This window comes from Macaca nemestrina, chromosome 20 (assembly GCF_043159975.1).
Source record: "Macaca nemestrina isolate mMacNem1 chromosome 20, mMacNem.hap1, whole genome shotgun sequence".
NCBI classification, from domain to species: Eukaryota; Metazoa; Chordata; class Mammalia; order Primates; family Cercopithecidae; genus Macaca; species Macaca nemestrina.
In genome coordinates, this window is record NC_092144.1 from 701,605 (window position 1) to 720,985 (window position 19,381).

Genomic DNA, 19,381 nt, shown 5'->3' on the forward strand with positions numbered 1-19,381 from the left:
ACCCCATCTCTACTGTCACCCCAGGACCCCGAAAACAGGCCTGTTTCTACTGTCATCCCAGCACCCCGAAAAGAAACCCCATCCACACTGTCACCCCAGCACCCCGAAAACAGGCCCCATCCCCATTGTCATCCCAGCACCCCAAAAGGAGGCCCCATCCCCACTGTCACACCAGCACCCCAAAAACAGGCCCATCTCTACTGTCACCCCAGCACCCCGAAAACAGGCCCATCCCCACTGTCACCCCAGCACCCCGAAAACAGGCCCGTCTCTACTGTCACCCCAGCACCCCGAAAACAGGCCCGTCTCTACTGTCACCCCAGCACCCCGAAAAGAAACCCCATCCCCACTGTCACCCCAGCACCCCGAAAACCAGCCTGTCTCTACTGTCATCCCAGCACCCCAAAAGGAAGCCCCACCCCCATTGTCATCCCAGCACCCCGAAAAGAGGCTCTGTCCCCATTTTTATCTCAACACCCCAAAAGAAGGCCCCATCCTGTCATCCCAGCTCCCCAAAAGGAGGCTCGTCCCCATCAGCCGTCGCTCCCCGTCCCCTCCCCAGCCCCGGTGCCCACACATCCCAGCGCCCTGTCTGGATGGGTCTGTGCTGACATTGCACGGAAACCGGAACACGCCGCGTGTCCTGTGGCATCTCCCTCAAGCGGCACCCGCGCCGCGGCCTGGGTCCGAGCCGGGCTCCTGCTCCGTGGGCTCGAGCTCCAGCTCATGGGGGGCCTCGCTGCGTTTGTGGGGGGCCTCGCTGCGTTTGTGGGGGGCCTCGCTGCGTTGTGGGTGCACATCTGGGCAGGTTCGTCTGCGACCGTCCGTGCGAAGCTTTGCTGGGAGCCGCCTGTGCGTTTTCCTGTGGACCTACGGCTCCTCCTCCCTCCGGATTAGACCCGTGGGGGTGGAATCTTGGGCTGTGCAGTGACTGTGTTTGAGCGCCTGCTGTTTTCCTGCAGAATCTTTTAATTTCACTACCAACACTTCCTTTCTTTCTTCCTTTCTTGGAGATGGCGTCTTGCTCTGTCACCCAGGCGGGAGTGCAGTAGCGTGATCTCGGCTCACTGCAGCCTCCGTCCCCGGGGTTCACGCGATGCTCCTGCCTCAGCCTCCCGAGTAGCTGGGATTGCAGGTGCCCGCCACCACGCCTGGCTAATTTTTTGTATCTTCAGTAGAGACGGGGTTTCACCATGTTGGCCAGGCTGGTCTCGAACTCCTGACCTTGTGATCCGCCCGCTTCGTCCCCCCAAAGTGCTGGGATGACAGGCGTGAGCCACCGCGCCCAGCCTCAAACACAGTGGAGTCGGACACACAGCACAATCGTGGAGTTTACTGTGTCCAGGGTCCCTCCCGTGTCAGCCCAGCACGGGTGGGCAAGGCGACTCCCCCAACACCTGCCTGTGGGCATGCCAGCTGGGGCAGGGCTCCCTCCTCGACTGTCATCCCCTCCCCTCCCCTCCTTCCCTCCCTCCCTCCCCTCCCCTCCCCTCCCTCCCTCCCTCCCTCCCCTCCCCTCCCCTCCCTTCCTCTCCCCTCTCCTCTCTTCTCTCCTCTCTTCTCTCCTCTCTTCTCTCCTCTCTTCCTCTCTCTCTCTCTCCCCCCCTTCCCTCCTTCCCTCCCTCCCCTCCCCCCCTCTCTTCTCTCCTCTCTTCTCTTTCTGTCTCTCTCCCCCCTCCTCCCTCCCCTCCCCTCTCCTCTCTTCTCTCCTCTCCTCTCTTTCTCTCTGTCTCTCTCCCCCCTCCCTCCCTCCCCTCCCCTCTCTCTCCCGTCCCTCCCTCCCCTCCCCTCTCTCCCCCCTCCCCTCTCTCCCCCCTCCCTCCCTCCCCTCTCCTCTCTTCTCTCCTCTCCTCTCTTCCTCTCTCTCTCTCTCTCCCCTTCCCTCCTTCCCTCCCTCTTCTCCCCTCTCCTCTCTTCTCTCCTCTCCTCTCTTCCTCTCTCTCTCTCTGTCTCTCCCCCCTCCCTCCTCCCTCCTTTACCCACTTCCCTCCCTCCCTCCTTCACCTCCCTCCCTCCTCCCTCCTCCCTCCTTTCCCTCCCTCCCTCTTTCCCTCCCTCCCTCCATCTCTGTCTTGCACTTTGGAACACTCAGGGGCCTGGGCAGATCCAGGCAGGTGCCATGCTGTGCGGTGACGGCGTAAACACACGCGTGTGCCTCGAACCCCTCCCGAAGGCCGCAGGGCACAGGCACCCAGGAGGGTCCCTGGAACCCCTTCACGGTCGTGGCTAACACTGACTTTTTGCACCTTTTGTGCAAATGCAGGGTGGAAGGAGGAGCGCGTGGGAGGCGGCCCAACCTTGTTTCCCACCCAGGGGACCCAGTGGACGCCAGCCTTGGTGCCTCCCCTTCTCCTCCATCTGTAACCCAAATGCCCAGAGTGGCATCTGCAGATCAAAGGCCCAGTGCTTGCTTTTGTTTCCTTTAGTTGTGCAAAAGCTTTTTTTTGTTTTGTTTTGTTTTGTTTTGAGGAGTCTGGCTCTGGGGCCCAGGCTGGAGTGCGGTGGCGTGATCCCGGCTCAGTGCAAGCATGCACCTGGTTCTTCCAGTAATCTCGGCTCACTGCAGCCTCCACGTCTCGGGTTCAAGCGATTCTTGTGTCTCAGCCACCTGAGGAGCTGGGTTCACAGACACGCACCACCACGCCCAGCTAGCTTAGTTTGTATTTTTGGTAGAGACTTTTTTTTTTTTTTGAGACGGAGTCTCACTCTGTCGCCCAGGCTGGAGTGCAGTGGCCAGATCTCAGCTCACTGCAAGCTCCGCCTCCCGGGTTTACGCCATTCTCCTGCCTCAGCCTCCCGAGTAGCTGGGACTACAGGCTCCCGCCACCTCGCCCGGCTAGTTTTTGTATTTTTTAGTAGAGACGGGGTTTCACCGGGTTAGCCAGGATGGTCTCGATCTCCTGACCTCGTGATCCGCCCGTCTGGGCCTCCCAAAGTGCTGGGATTACAGGCGTGAGCCACCGCGCCCGGCCTTTAGTAGAGACTTTAATAGAAACACGGGTTTCGCCGTGTTGACCAGGCTGGTCTGGAATAGCTGACCTCAGGCAATCTGGCCACCTCGCCCTCCCAGAGTGCTGCGATTACGGGCACGAGCCACTGTGCCCAGCTCGTTAATGGTTTTTTGTTTTTTAATTTTATTTGTAGACAGTTCTCTGTCGCCCAGGCTGGAGTGCAGTGGTGCAATCTCACCGCAACCTCTGCCTCCCGGTTTCAAGTGATTCTTCTGCCTCCGCCTCCCAAGTAGCTGGGGTCATAGGGGTCCACCACCATGTCCAGCTAATTTTTTGGGATTTTTACTAGGGACGGGGTTTCACCATGTTGGCCAGGCTGGTCTGGAACTGACCTCAAATGATCCACCGGCCTCAGCTTCCCAAAGTGTTCGGATTACAGGTAGGAGCCACCATGCCCAGCTGGGTTAATGTTTTTTTGTTTGTTTGTTTTGTTTTGTTTTGTTTTTTGTTTTGTTTTTGAGACGGAGTCTCGCTCTGTCACCCAGGCTGGAGTGCAGTGGCCGGATCTCAGCTCACTGCAAGCTCCGCCTCCCGGGTTTACGCCATTCTCCGGCCTCAGCCTCCCGAGTAGCTGGGACGACAGGCGCCCGCCACCTCGCCCGGCTAGTTTTTTGTATTTCTTAATAGAGACGGGGTTTCACCGTGTTAGCCAGGATGGTCTCGATCTCCTGACCTCGTGATCCGCCCGTCTCGGCCTCCCAAAGTGCTGGGATTACAGGCTTGAGCCACCGCGCCCGGCCGGGTTAATGTTTTAATAGACTTAATTTTTAGAACTATTTTTGGTCTGCAGGAGATGTGTGGAGGTGGCTTGGGGTCCCGGCATCCACAGGACCCCTGTGTCCCCGCCCCCGGGCTCTCGGCCGCTCCCCCCTCCATTCAGTGGGAGTCACGGCGGATGAACTCAGGGATGCGTGACCATTAACTCCTAAGGCCCACGCTTGGCTCGGATTTCCTCAGTTTCTCCTAACGTCTCTTCCTGCGCAGGGTCTCACCCAGGACCGAACCTGGCTTTTGGCCACAGCCTCTCCTCGGTGGCCCCAGGCTCCCACCGTCTCTCAGAATTCCACGTCCGGAGGCCGGCGGGTCAGGATTTATGTAGATTACGGGTCTGGGCGCCACACCTGTCAACCATTTCATGTTTTTCTCATGATTGGACTGGAGTCTGTTTTTTGGGGAGAGGCAAGTGCACTTTTAATCTTTAACTTTTTTAATTTTTTTATGTTATTTTTTAGAGACTCCTGGGCTCCAGCAATCCTCCTGAAGGATTACAGGTGTGAGCCACCGCGCCCGGCCTACTCTTTAACTTTTTATGGCGTCATTGGCAGTGGAAGTTTCCAGATAACCAGTGAAGGGCCAAATGACTCACAAACCGGGCACACCCCTGTTCCCGGCGCCTGCGTCCACACACAAGCCCCTGCCCCAGAGCCCCTCCCCAGCCAGGTGCCCAAGTCCGACCTCTAACCCCAGAGATGGGCCTGTTTGAGTTCCTTTTTTTTTTTTTTTTTAAATTTTTTTGTTTTGACACGAAATCTCGCTCTGTCACCGAGGCTGGAGGGCAGTGGCACGATCTCAGCTCACTGCAACCTCCGCCTCCCGGGTTCAAGGGATTCTCCTGCCTCAGCCTCCCAAGTAGCTGGGATTACAGGCGCCCGCCACCACGCCCGGCTAATTTTTGTATGTTTAGTAGAGACGGAGTTTCACCATATTGGCCAGGCTGGTCTTGAACTCCTGACCTTGTGATCCGCCTGCCTTGGTCTCCCAAAGTGCTGGGATTACAGGCGTGAGCCACCGTGCCCTGCCTGTTTGGGTTTTTTAATTGTTTATTCATAGCTGAGCCTGGTGGCTCACGCCTGTAATCCCAACACTTTGGGAGGTTGAGACAGGCGGATCACGAGGTCAGGAGATCCAGACCATCCTGGCTAACACGGTGAAACCCCGTCTCTACTGAAAATACAAAAAATTATCTGGGCGAGGTGGCGGCGCCTGTAATCCCAGCTACTTGGGAGGCCGAAGCAGGAGAATGGCGTGAACCCGGGAGGCGGAGCTTGCAGTGAGCCGAGATCGCGCCACTCACTCCAGAGGGAGACTCCATCTCAAAAAAATAAATAGATAATTAATTTAAAAAAAAGAGAAATGATAAATGTTTGGGATCCTGGCTATGTTAATGTACGTATTGAAATGTCACTATGTACCGCATGAATATGTACAATTATGATGTGTTCTTTTTTTTTTTTTCTGAGATGGAGTTTTTTGCTCTTGTCGCCCAGGCTGGAGAGCAGGGGCGCGATCTCATCTCACCACAACCTCTCCCTCCTGGGTTCAAGCAATTCTCCTGCCTCAGCCTCCCGAGTGGCTGGGACTACAGGCGCCCACCACCACACCTGGTTACTTTTTTTATTTTTAGTAGAGATGGGGTTTCACCATGTTGACCAGGATGGTCTCGAGCTCCTGACATCGTGATCCGCCCACCTCGGCCTCCCAAGGTGCTGGGATTACAGGCGTGAGCCACCACTATCCTCACGTGTTCATTTTTTTTTTTTTTTAAAGGATAAAAAGGCCGGGCGCGGTGGTTCACGCCTGTAATCCCAGCACTTTGGGAGGCCAAAGCTGGTAGATCACTTGAGCCCAGGAGTTCAAGACCAGCCTGGCCAACATGGTGAAACCCCATCTCTACTAAAAATACAAAAAAAATTAAAATTAAAAATAAAAACAAAGAAAGAAAGGATAAAAAGAAAGCTGGGCCTCTCAGCAATGAAAGCTGCCTGGGGCAGTCCTCTCCCTTTTCCTGGTGCGGGTGTGTTGCTAGTGTGGCTATCCTTCGGGGACGTGAACTTATTTTACAAAAGGGCGTTCGTTCAGAGCCCGTCCTGAGCCTGCAGTTTCTGGGAATCATCGGCTCGAAGGATGCAGGACAAGTACACTTTGGGGTGGCACGTTCCGGTGCTATTATCTTGGGTGGCGTGTCCTTCCGTTGTACGGCTGGACCACATTGCCTCTGTCCGCTCACTGCCCTCGAGAGACGAGTGAGCCGTTTCCACCTTTGGCTGCCGTCACCTGGGCTGCTGTGAACTTTGCAGACGTTTGTGTTTCTTTCCTGCACGGAAACTTGGACAGAGGCTCCTTGTCACGTCCCATAGTCACACGGTCCCTGCCCATGCTTAAAATAAGCTGTCCTTTTTTTGTTTTTTGTTTTGAGATGGAGTCTCTGTCGCCCAGGCTGGAGGGCAACGGCGCGATCTCAGCTCACTGCAAACTCCTCCTCCCGGGTTCAAGCGATTCTCCTGCCTCAGCCTCCCAAGCAGCTGGAATTACAGGCGCTGACCACCACGCCCGGCTAATTTTTGCATTTTTAATAGAGACAGGGTTTCACCATATTGACCAGGCTGGTCTTGAACTCCCGACCTCAGGTGATCTGCCCACTTCGGCCTCTCAAAGTGCTGGGATGACAGGTGTGAGCCACCGCGCCCAGTGGAAGCTGCGATTTTTACTGTTCCTTGACATCCTCAAGGGAGACCCTGATTTAGAGGCAGGGAGGCTAGGAAGGAGGAAGCATCCAGCCCAGTGGGGTGGACCCGTCAGAAATGCTCAGAGGTGGCCGTGAGTGGTGGCTGTAATCCCAGCACTGTAATCCCAGCACGAAGTGCCTGTAATCCCAGCACTGTAATCCCGGCACTATAATCCCGGCACAAAGTGCCTGTAATCCCAGCACTGTAATCCCAGCACGAAGTGCCTATAATCCCAGCACTGTAATCCTGGCACAAAGTGCCTGTAATCCCAGCACTTTGGGAGGCTGAGGTGTGCAGATCACCTGAGGTCAGGAGTTCGAGATCAACCTGACCAACACAGAGAAACTCCATGTCTACTAAATATACCAAGTTAGCCAGGCGTGGTGGCAGGTGCCTGTAATCCCAGCTACTTGGGAGGCTGAGGCAGGAGAATCGTTTGAACCCGGGAGGCGGAGGTTGCGGTGAGCCGAGATCGTGCCACTGCACTCCAGCCTGGGTGACAAAGCAGAAACTCTGTCTCAAAAAAAAAGAAATGCTCGAAGGCAGGGTCTGAGCTTCCTCTCCAGCCTCCCTCAGAGGTCACAGGCACCGCCCCACCCCCACCCACCCCACCCACTGGGTCCTGGGGTGACTCCAGCTGGACGGAGATCAGTGAAGGCCAGGCCGGTGTTTGGCGAGCTGGAGCCACGCCCCGGGGAGAGAGCTTATCTCTGAGCCCAAATGTGCCGCCTCAGTGGTTCCCTTCTGCCCTGCTGGGACGTCCCCACCCCAGCCCCGTGAGTGACTGGGGACTTAGAGACACAGGACCGGCCACCAGCAGGAGGCCGACACCCTGTGTGGGACACGCAGTGCCCTGGAAGCCTCCACTCCTCTGTTTTTTTTTTTTTTGTTTTTTTTTTTTGGAGACAGGGTCACCCAGGCTGCAGTGCAGTGCTGCAATCATGGCTCACTGTAGCCTCAAACTGCTGGGCTCAAGCGATCCTCCTCCCTCAGCCTCCTGAGTAGCTGGGACTACAGGTGTGCACCACCACGCCTGGCTCATGTTTGTATTTTTTGCAGAGATGGGGTCTCACTATGTTGCCTAAGCTAGTCTCAAAGTCCTAGGCTCAAGGGATCCTCCCGCCTGGACCTCCCAAAGCGCTGGAATTACAGGCGTGAGCCACTGCGTCCTGCCAGCCCTCCCTGGTTCCTCCTGGTGTAAGAGGGAACAGCCAAGGGAGCATCTCCGGGTGGCCGGTGGGCAGAGCTCTGGTCTCAGGTGGTTTAAACTGGACGAGTGTCACCCGGGAGCTTGACACTGGAGGATTTAGGGTTGAAGAATCACGATGCCGAGGCCAGTCACGGTGGCTCGCCTGTAATCCAGCCTGTGGAACCACAGGTGCTAGGTGACTTAAAAACCAGAAGCCAGGCCGGGTGCAGTGGCTCTCGCCTGTAATCCCAGCACTTTGTGAGGCCGAGACGGGCGGATCACGAGGTCAGGAGATCGAGACTATCCTGGCTAACACGGTGAAACCCCGTCTCTACTAAAAATACAAAAATTAGCCGGGCACAGTGGCGGGCGCCTGTAGTCCCAGCTACTCGGGAGGCTGAGGCAGGAGAATCGCTTGAACCCAGAAAGCAGAGCTTGCAGTGAGCAGAGATCGGGCCACTGCCCTCCAGCCTGGGTGACACACACACAAAAAAAAAAAAAAAAAAGAAAAAACAAAAAAGATACCTTTCTAAGTTATCCATAGTAACAACAAAGCGAGCTCAGCTGGTGAAGCTTGGGGAAGACCGAGTTACCTTCCTTTTTTTTTATAGTTTTTTGCTTTGTTTTCACCTTTCAGACGGCCTGTCTGTTGGCTCACAGGAAAGGTCATACTCTCAGGGTCCCGTGAAGACAGGACCCACGTGTCTGCGGCCACAAAGGTTCGGGGACACGGATGGTGGAGGCCTCCGCTCCACGTGTAGAAATGGTCACTTTTCTGGGAAAATACCAGTTGGGCTCTGGAGGAGACAGGGCAGCTGCTTCTGCAAACCCTGGCAAGGCGGCTCCCTCTGCCTGGGCGTGCCCGGCTGGCTGGACAGATGACCCTGCTCCCTGCTTCCGGGGTCGCCGGGACTCCCAGCCCCCACTGCCTGCCCTGAGACAGGCTGCCCCCAACCCACACGTTCACCCGCGGACCCCCCTATCATTTCCTCCATCGTCTGGGAGGTGAGGAACCCGCCATCCCAGCTCTTCTCCACAGGAGGGGCCGTTCCCGGTCAGTTCTGGAGGCCAGAAATTCGAAATCAGGATGGGGTAGGTTTGCTCTCTCTGAAGGCTCCCAGAGGACCCTTCCTGCCTCTCCCAAGTTTGGGCAGCTCCAGCACCCCTGGGTTTGTGGTTGCATCACTCTAGTCTCTGCCTCCATCTGCACGGATTCCCTCCCCTCCCCTCCCCCCCCTGCCCTCCCCTCCCCTCCCTTCCCCTCCCCTCCCCTCCCCTCCCCTCTTTTCTTTCTCTTTCTTTCTTTTTTTTTTTTTTTTTTTGAGACAGAGTCTTGCTCTGTCGCCCACGCTGGGGTGCAGTGGCCGGATCTCAGCTCACTGCAAGCTCCGCCTCCCGGGTTTAGACCATTCTCCTGCCTCAGCCTCCCGAGTAGCTGGGACTACAGACGCCCGCCACCTCGCCCGGCTAGTTTTTTGTATTTTTTAGTAGAGACGGGGTTTCACCGTGTTAGCCAGGATGGTCTCGATCTCCTGACCTCGTGATCCGCCCATCTCGACCTCCCAAAGTGCTGGGATTACAGGCTTGAGCCACCGCGCCCGGCCACTTTCTTTTTTTTTTTTTTTTGAGGCAGAGTCCCGCTCTGTCGCCCAGACTGGAGTGCCGTGGTGCAATCTTGGCTCAACGCAAGCTCTGCCTCCCGGGTTCACGCCATTCTCCTGCCTCAGCCTCCCGAGTAGCTGGGACTACAGGCGCCCGCCACCATGTCCGGCTAATTTTTTGTATTTTTAGTAGAGACGGGGTTTCACCGTGTTAGCCAGGATGGTCTCTATCTCCTGACCTCGTGATCCGCCCGCCTCGGCCTCCCAAAGTGCTGGGACTACAGGCGTGAGCCACTGCGCCCGGCCTCTTTTTTTTTTTTTTTTTTTTTGAGATGGATTTTCACTCGTGTCGCCCAGGCTGGAATACAATGGTGCGATCTCAGCTCACTGCAACCTCTGCCTCCCGGGTTCAAGCGATTCTCCTGTCTCAGCCTCCCGAGTAGCTGGGATTACAGGTGCCCACCACCACACCCGGCCAATTTGTGTATTTTTAGTAGAGACGGGGTTTCTCCATGTTAGCCAGGCTAGTGTCGAACTCCTGACCTGGTGATCCACCCATCTCAGCTTCCCAAAGCGCTGGGATTTCAGGCGTGAGCCCCGCACCCGGCCTTGTTTTTTTCTTTTTCTAAACAGGTTCACGTTCACAGGTTCTGGGGTCACTGTCTGGGGCGCACCGTCCCGCCCACCACACCCATCTCTGTATTTGCTGAACTGTCTCCGGCCTGGCCACGCCCACCACTCGGTCACGTGACGGTGCCTGCGGTGCCCCCGGGGTGACACCCGCACTCCACCCACCAGTCACTGGGCAAGTGTCTCAACCACCCGGAAAGTGGGTGAAATTCAAGTCACCGTCCCTCTGAAAAATGCACATGCAAAATTCAGGAAGGGGTCGAAGCAGCTCACGCTGGAAATCCCAGCACCTTGGGAGGCTGAGGCCGACCCTTGGAGCTCAGGAGTTTGAGATTAGCCTGGGCAACATAGCCTCTATCTCTACTAAAAAATAAAAGTTGGCCCGGCGTGGTGGCACACGCCTGTGGTCCCAGCTGCTCCGAGGCTGAGATGGGAGAATCACTTGAGCCCAGGAGGTCCAGGCTGCAGTGAGCCGCGATTGGGCCACTGCACTCCAGCCTGGGCGACAGAGCAAGATTCTAAAAAAAAAAAAAAAATGTGTTTTTTTAAAGAATGAAGAACTGGGTGCAGTGGCTCACGCCTGTCTCTACTAAAAATACAAAAATTAGCCGGGTGTGGTGGCGCACGCCTGTAATCCCAGCTACTCAGGAGGCTGAGACTGGAGAATCGTTTGAACCCGGGAGACAGAGGTTGCGGTGAGCTGCGATCACGCCAGTGCACTCCAGCCTGGGCGACAGAGCAAGACTCCGTCTCAAACAAAAACAAAAACGAAGAATTAGGGATGGTGAGAATGACGCACACTGAATGGGAACAGGACGGAGAGGCTGAAGGGAGGTGGCCGAGAGCCTGAGCAGCAGGCACGGTCCAGGCAAAGGTGCCCAGCCGGGAAACTGCCCGTGGACAAGTGCCCATGGAGGCAGTGGGGCCAGACCAAGGGCAGCTGGGAGGAGTTTGGCTGCTGGAACAAAGAGGGAAGAGCTGGGCCGGGTGCGGTGGCTCACGCCCATAATCCCAGCACTTTGGGAGGCCGAGGCCGGTGGATCACAAGGTCAGGAGTTCGACACCACCCTGACCAAGATGGTGAAACCCCGTCTCTACTAAAAATACAAAAATTAGCCGGGCGTGGCGTGCGCCTGTAATCCCAGCTACTCAGGAGGCTGAGGCAGGAGAATCGCTTGAATCCAAGAGGCGGAGTCTGCAGTGAGCCGAGATCGAGCCACTGCACTCCAGCCTGGGCGACAGAGCGAGACTCTGCCTCAAAATAAAATAAACCCCCAAATTTAAATTAACTGGGTATTTTTATTTGCTAAATCAGGCCCTACAGGGGGTGGTCCTGAAGGCCCTCTCCTTGGGAGGTAGAAGGGGACTGGGACCTTCTTGCTTCTGGGGCCAGGACTGAGCAGAGCAGGCTCGGGGAGTTTTGGGTGGGGGCGGCGGGGGCAGGGCCGGTCCCTGGTTCTGCCTGAGGGTCAGGGAAGGCTTTCCAGGGAAGGGACCAGAAAACAGGGTCGTAAACAAAGACCAAGTTCCCAGGAGAACTGACCTCGGGCCAGATTGGGGGCTTGCCAGGGGAGGACTGGGGAGGGGGCAGGACTGGGGCCAGGCCCTGGGGTTGTTTACAACCCTGGAGGGGCTTTGAAGCCAACGGCCCCGCTGGGCCTCATCCGCCCTCTGCGTCCTCGTCCTGCACGTAGCTTCGGACCCTCCCCTCCCCCCCACCCCCTGCCCCCATGAGGACTTTCGAAGCCTGTGACCCCCCAGCTGGGAGCTGTTTGGCGCTGGGCAGTTCTGAGGCTCCGAGTCCCCTGATCCAAAGCCATCCCCGAGAGGGGATCTCCCAGAGTGAAGCCCTCAGCCCCATCCTGGCCCTCTGCCCCCAGCCTCTGCCCCCAGCCTGTGCCCCCAGCCTCTCCCCACCCTGGCTGGGCCCAGCCTTCTCCCTGGATGGGGCTTTTCTGCCCCTGCCCACCGTGTGCCAGCCCCTCGGTTACCCACATCACCCTATTTAGTTAGTTAGTTAGTTAGAGACGGAGTTTTGCTCTTGTCCGTCAGGCTTGTCCCTGCAGTGGCGTGATCTCGGCTCACTGCAACCTCCACCTCCCAGGGTCAAAGGATTCTCCTGCCTCAGCCTCTTAAGTAGCTGGGACTACAGGCGCTGCCACCACGCCCGGCTAATTTTTTGTATTTTTAGTAGCGACAGGGTTTCTCCATGTTGGTCAGGCTGGTCTCGAACTCCCGACCTCAGGTGATCCGCCCGCCTCAGCCTCCAAAAGTGCTGGGATTCCAGGCGTGAGCCACCGCGCCCCATCCCCTCCCCAGCCCCCCAGCGCCCCCGCGTCCCCTCCCTGTCTCTGTCGATGGCCCTGTCCTGGACATTTCATACTCATGGGATCACACACTGTGTGTCCTTTTGTGTCTGGCGTCTCTCGCTGAGTGTGACTTCCTCAAGGTGCATCCGTGCTGTGGGCTGGGTCCGAGCCCCGCTCCCGTTCACGGCTGAGTCACGGCTGAGTCGTGTCCCATTGCGTGGAGGGACCGTGCTGTCTCCGTCCATTCATTCTTTGTTTGTTTGTTTGTGTTTGAGACAGAGTCTCCCTCTGTCACCCAAGCTGGAGTGCAGTGGCGCCATCTCAGCTCACTGTAACCTCTGCCTCCTGGGATTACAGGCGCGTGTCATCACCCCCAGCTAATTTGTGTATTTTTAGTAGAGACGGGGTTTCACCATGTTGGCCAGGATGGTCTCAAAACTCCTGACCTCGTGATTCACCCGTCTCGGCCTCCCAAAAACAACCATTTTATTTGTGTATCTGTGTCTAAATTGTTAGAGATAAGTGCTCGGTTCGGCAAAGAGAAACCAGCGCTTATAAAATTTCTCAGCGAGACAACTTTACAGAAGGGGGCCGCCAGAGCACACGGGACACAGGAAGGATGGGGGCTTCTGTTCCTCTGTCCTTCCCCCACTGGCTGGGGCTGGACGCCCACAGTCTAAGCTGATCCCGGTTGGCTAAGACTTAAACTTTCTCCAAATAGGATAAAGGCAAGATTTGCGAGAAAAGGAGGGTGGGGGAAGAAGGGGATTTACAGCTTATGACCTGGAAGTTGAGTTTTGTAAGAGGAACTTAATCGTCCCAACAGTTTACTCCTTTTCTGTTTTATACTTCTTCCTCTTCAAATTTATTTATTTTTCTTTCTTTCTTTTTTCTTTTTTTTTTTTTTTTTTGAGACAGAGTCTCGCTCTGTCGCCCGGGCTGGAGTGCAGTGGCCGGATCTCAGCTCACTGCAAGCTCCGCCTCCCGGGTTCACGCCATTCTCCTGCCTCAGCCTCCCGAGTAGCTGGGACTACAGGCGCCCACCACCGCGCCCGGCTAATTTTTTGTATTTTTTTAGTAGAGACGGGGTTTCACCGTGTTAACCAGGATGGTCTCGATCTCCTGACCTCGTGATCCGCCCGTCTCGGCCTCCCAAAGTGCTGGGATTACAGGCTTGAGCCACCGCGCCTGGCTTCTTTTTTTTTTTTTTTTTTTTTTTTTTTTTGAGACAGAGTCTCGCTCTGTAGCCCAGGCTGGAGTGCAGTGGTGCAATCTTGGCTCACTGCAAGCTCCGCCTCCCGGGTTCAAGCGATTTTCGTGTCTCAGCCTCCCAAGTAACTGGGATCACAGGCGCCCGTCACCAAACCCAGCTTATTTTTGTATTTTAGTAGAGACGGGGTTTCACCAGGTTGGCCAGGATGGTCTCGAACTCCTGACCGCGTGATCCGCCCGCCTCGGCCTCCCAAAGTGCTGGGAAGACAGGCGTGAGCCACCGCGCCCGGCCTTCAAGTTACTTTAACAGGATTTGGCTTTGTTGTTCTTCTTGATTATCTAGGAACAAGAGCTTATCGGAGGACAGAGCAGGAGACGCAGGGGAGGTTTGCTTTTTTTTTTTTTTTTTTTGAGACGGAGTCTTGCTCTGTCCCCCAGGCTGGAGTGCAGTGGCCGGATCTCAGCTCACTGCAAGCTCCGCCTCCCGGGTTCACGCCATTCTCCTGCCTCAGCCTCCCGAGTAGCTGGGACTACAGGTGCCCGCCACCGCGCCCGGCTAATTTTTTGTATTTTTAGTAGAGACGGGGTTTCACAGTGTTAGCCAGGATGATCTCGATCTCCTGACCTCATGATCCGCCCGCCTCGGCCTCCCAAAGTGCTGGGATTACAGGCTTGAGCCACCGCGCCCGGCCAAGTAGGGGAGATTTTCGTGAGAGCTGCTTCTGTGACTCTTTGGGTTAACGTGCGAAGACGAGGTCTGACACGGCAGCCCACAAGATGAGTCCGCCTGAACAATTGCGAGGGAGATAAAGATTGAGGTCGGCCGGGCGCCGTGGCTCAAGCCTGTAATCCCAGCACTTTGGAAGGTCCAGGCGGGCGGATCACAAGGTCAGGAATTTGAGACCAGTCTGGCCAACCTGGTGAAACCCCATCTCTACTAAAAATACAAAAAAATTAGCCGGGTGTGGTGGCGGGCGCCTGTAATCCCAGCTACTTGGGAGGCTGAGGCCGGAGAATCTCTGGAACCCGGGAGGCAGAAGTTGCAGTGAGCCAAGATCATGCCACTGCACTCCAGCCTGGGCAACAGAACGAGACTCGGTCTCAAAAACAATAAAAGTAAAGAAAAGAGAAGAAAAAGATTGAGGTTATGAGTCCCTTCCATTTTCCAAACCACCTTTCCATCAGGCCCATCAAGGGGCCGTATATTCCAGAGTTTACGGCGAATTCATTTGCTAGGTTGGTAAAGCCCTGTCAGGCTGTCGTGATGGTCGCATCGGGGCCTGTATTATCTGGGATCAAAGTAACGATGCGCTTTTTTTTGTTTTTGTTTTTGTTTTTTTTGAGACAGAGTCTCGCTCTTAATCGCCGTGGCTAGAGTGCAGTGGTGTGATCTCGGCTCACTACAACCTCCGCCTCCTGGGTTCAAGCGATTCTCCCGCCTCAGCCTCCTGAGTAGCTGGGATTACAGGCGCCCGTCACCACGCCCGGCTAATTTTGTATTTTTAGTAGAGATGGGGTTTCCCCATGTTGGTCAGGCTGGTTTCGAACTCCTGACTACACGTGATCCACCCGCCTCAGCCTCCCAAGGTGCTGGGATTCCAGGCGTGAGCCGCCGTCCGTGCCCGGCTATGATGTGCATTTAAAAGTAGCCTCCAGGGTCCCGCCAACATCGGCTCCCCGGCCGCAGAAGCGACTCCGAGCGGGATTAGAATCGGTAGCGGTGGGGACGTGAATAGAGATTTGCACAGGGTTACGTGGTTGGAGCTGGCAATTAGAGGGGGTGATTCCTTTGGCAAAGTGGATGTGGGGCCTTAGAGCGGTGCAGGAAGCCTGTGCAGAGGTGCAGCCGGGACGCTGGGTGCTGCGGAGAACGTTTTCCCAAGAAGCGCAGGACGGGAATGGCGGGAATGGCAGTAGTTTCTCACACAGGGCACCAGCTGAGGTATTGATTCTCACAAGAGGGCATTAGCTGCGGGGCTCTGCGCGCAGACCCTGACCCAAACGATGGATGAATAAAACGTATACTGATGGCCGGGGGCGCGGTGGCTCACGCCTTAATCCCAGCACTTTGGGAGGCCAAGGCGGGTGGATCACAAGGTCAGGAGATCAAGACCAGCCTGACCAACATGGAGAAACCCTGTCTCTACTAAAAATACAAAATTAGCCAGGCGTGGTAGCAGGTGCCTGTAATCCCAGGTACTCCGGAGGCTGAGGCAGGAGAAATGCTTGAACCAGGAGGCAGAGGTTGCGGTGAGCTGAGATCACGCGACTGCACTCCAGCCTGGGAGACAGAGTGAGACTCCGTCCAAAAAAAAAAAAAAAAAAAGGAAGAAAGAAAGAAAAAGATTAAAGCTCAGGTACCACGGTTTAAGGTAAATACCGTCGGGGCAACATTTTTGGTCAACCTGCCCAGAAGAGGGCCGTCGGGCTCCAAGGTTAGTTAATGGAGGTCGTGAGGTAAACAGACTTAAGGGAGAAGCCTTTGTCGTCCCTCGTATTTACCGGATGAACTAAAGCTCTAAGGTAAGAACTGGCTGCCTTCAGCCTGTTCAATTATTTTATTTTATTTTATTTTTTTGTTTTTTTTTGAGACGGAGTCTCGCTCTGTCGCCCAGGCTGGAGTGCAGTGGCGCAATCTCAGCTCACTGCAAGCTCCGCCTCCTGGGTTTACGCCATTCTCCTGCCTCAGCCTCCTGAGTAGCTGGGACTACAGGCGCCCGCCACCGCGCCCGGCTAATTTTTTGTATTTTTAGTAGAGACGGGGTTTCACCGTGGTCTCGATCTCCTGACCTTGTGATCCGCCCGCCTCGGCCTCCCAAAGTGCTGGGATTACAGGCGTGAGCCACCACGCCCGGCCTCAGCCTGTTCAATTATTACAAGCTATGGAACCTTTCAGCCTTCCAAAAGGTTTGTGACTAGTTTCTTTTTCTTTTTTTCTTCTTGAGACGGAGTCTCGCTCTGTCGTCCAGGCTGGAGTGAGCGGCGCGATCTCGGCTCACTGCAAGCTCCGTCTCCCGGGTTCACGCCATTCTCCTGCCTCAGCCTCCCGAGTAGTTGGGACTACAGGCGCCACCACCTCGCCCGGCTAGTTTTTTTGTATTTTTAGTAGAGACGGGGTTTCACTGTGTTAGCCAGGATGGTCTCGATCTCCTGACCTCGTGATCCGCCCGTCTCCGCCTCCCAAAGTGCTGGGATTACAGGCTTGAGCCGGTAGCTGCTTATTTTCTTATCTGTTTAAGAATTCCGTGGGCCTGGCCGGTCGTGGTGGCTCACACCTGTAATCCCAGCACTTTGGGATGCTGAGGTGGGCGGATTACGAGGTCAGGAGATCGAGACCATCTTGGCCAACATGATGAAATCCTGTCTCCACTAAAATACAAAAAAATCAGCTGGGCGTGGTGGTGGGCTCCTGTAATCCCAGCTACTTGGGAGGCTGAGGCAGGAGAATGGCCTGAACCCGGGAGGTGGAGGTTGCAGTGAGCTGAGATCGTGACACTGCACTCCAGCCTGGGCAACGGAGCAAGACTCTGTCTCAAAAAAAAAAAAAAAAAAAAAAAAAGCCTCCACAGGCCCTTCATGTTTCCCTTGTTGTATGTTAAATGCTCGGGAAGTATTTTGGGTTCGCGGATCTGATTCCCGAATCCCTTTAATGATCACCTCCAAGATCGCTCGTGTTTTCTCGGTGGGTCACGTTGTCATCCCACCGAGGGTCCTCGGCCGGGAATTTACGCTCTGCTGCAAGGACATTCTGACCAGGGGGGTGTTCACGCTCCCGGACTAACACAGCGGCCTGAGAATCATGGCTCTGTCTTCTCCTTAGATGAGAGTACCGAGGATAGACATTAATTCAACCCAAGCGTGCGGCTGTGGCCCCAGAAATTGGTCAGTTTGATCCGTGACTCCAAAAGGGTTATCTGACAGTGGTGTGCATTCTTTTTTTAGATTTCTAACCTCTGAACTGGTTAAAGGGACGTTTACCAAGCCAATATCCCTTCCTTTCCGTGGTCCTTCCCTTAAGGAAAAAAGGGCTGGGGCAGGCTTTTTGAGGGGGAGGGAAAAGGAAAATTTTCTGGGTTTTTTTTTTTGAGACGGAGTCTCGCTCTGTCCCCCAGGCTGGAGTGCAGTGGTACAACCTCGGCTCACTGCAACCTCAGCCTCCCGGGTTCAAGCAGTTCTCTGACTCAGCCTCCCGAGTAGCTGGAATTACAGGCGCCCGCCACCACGCCAGGCTAATTTTCATATTGTTACTAGAGATGGGGTTTCACCATCTTGGCCAGGCTGGTCCTGAACTCCTGGCCTCGTGATCCACCCACCCCTGCCTCCCAAAGTGCTGGGATTACAGGCGTGAGCCAGGGCGCTTGGTCGAAAGTTTCGAATATCCCTTTGGCATTGTTCTGCTACCTGTTGGAGCTTTCCTGAAGAAGGGGCATGTGCCAGTGGCTGTCCAGCGGGGATGTGGGGGGCAAGGTCCAGGTGGCAGGGTTCTAGGGGGGAAGGGACGGCGAGATGGGTGGGGGAGGGACTGAGTGTTGGGTTTGGGGAGGAGGGTGGGTGTGGGAGGGATAGAGGGGTGAGTGGGGGAGGGACTGAGTGGTTTGGGGAGAAGGGATGGGTGTGGAAGGGATGGAGGGGTGGGTGTGGAAGGGACTGACTGTTTGGTATGGGGGAGGGGGGTGGGTGGGGGAGGGATGGAGGGGTGGGTGGGAAGGGACTTGTCTCACCCCCCACCTCTGTCGCCCCAATATTGACTTTTCTCACCCCCATCTCTGTCGCCCTAATAGCGACTTGTCTCACCCCCCACCTCGGTCGCCCCAATATTGACTTTTCTCACCCCCACCTCGGTCGCCCCAATATTGACTTTTCTCACCCCCCACCTCTGTTGCCCCAATAGCCACTTGTCTCACCCCTCATCTGTCGCCCCGATATTGAGTTTTCTCACCCCCACCTCGGTCGCCCCAATGTTGCCTTGTCTCACCCCCCACCTCGGTCGCCCCAATATTGCCTTGTCTCACCCCCACCTCGGTCGCCCCAATGTTGCCTTGTCTCACCCCCACCTCGGTCGCTCCAATGTTGCCTTGTCTCACCCCCACCTCGGTCGCCCCAATGTTGCCTTGTCTCACCCCCACCTCGGTCGCCCCAATGTTGCCTTGTCTCACCTTGGCCGCCCCGGAACTTCCCGGGTCCTTCCCACCCGCGTTGCTGAGAGTCCGGGTTCACTCATCACCTCGGGCGGGACCCGATCCTCCGCTCCTGAGGGCCCCCAGTGAAGCAGTGGGACGCGTCTCCCCAAAAAGGTGACCGCCTGCCTGTCCCGAAAGAGAATGGGATCCAAATGGGAAGTTTGGGGGCGGCGAGCCGGCCCCGCAGAGAGAAACCTGCACTTCGGAAACGTCTCGGAGACCCCTTTACTTGTGCGGGGTGCAGCCGCCGGAGCACACGCGACAAAGGCAGGGCTCTGGCCTCTGTCCTGCCCCTGTCGGGGCTTCTGGCCTCTGCCGCCATCTAAGCGGACCGCGGTTGGCTGAGACTCAGAACTTTTTAAAAACAGGGTAAACGCGCCCCCTGCGAGAGAACAAGGGGGCCGGGGAAGAAGCGGGTAGGGCTGATTTACAACTTTTGACCTGGAAGTTGAGTTTCTTAACTCAGTTTTCCCAACCAAATGGCGAACAGGACGTTTATACTGGGACATCATTCATTTTCTGAGATCCAGATTCCAGTGCCTTTGAAGTATTTTTACTTGGGGCGGAGGAGGTCGCTTCCTCCCGCCTAATTTATTAATCTGTTCACATAGATATGTACATTTTTAAAGGCAGAGAGGTGGGTCTCGCCATGTTGCCGCGGCTGGTCTCGAGCTCCCAGGCTCAAGCGATCCTCCCGCCTGGGCCGCCCAAGGCTCAGGGATTACAGACGTGAGCCACAGCGG

General features: G+C 55.9%; 1 long non-coding RNA gene across 1 annotated transcript; it reads right to left on the reverse strand.

The window, feature by feature from the left end:
• Window positions 1–16,930: 16,930 nt before the first annotated feature.
• LOC139360427 (uncharacterized) lies at window positions 16,931–19,048 on the reverse strand. The gene is made up of 3 exons (XR_011617804.1): window positions 18,615–19,048; window positions 17,860–17,942; window positions 16,931–17,273 (listed from the first exon to the last, which is right to left on the reverse strand). It is a non-coding gene; the product is annotated as an uncharacterized lncRNA (long non-coding RNA).
• Between the last annotated feature and the right edge of the window lie 333 nt (window positions 19,049–19,381).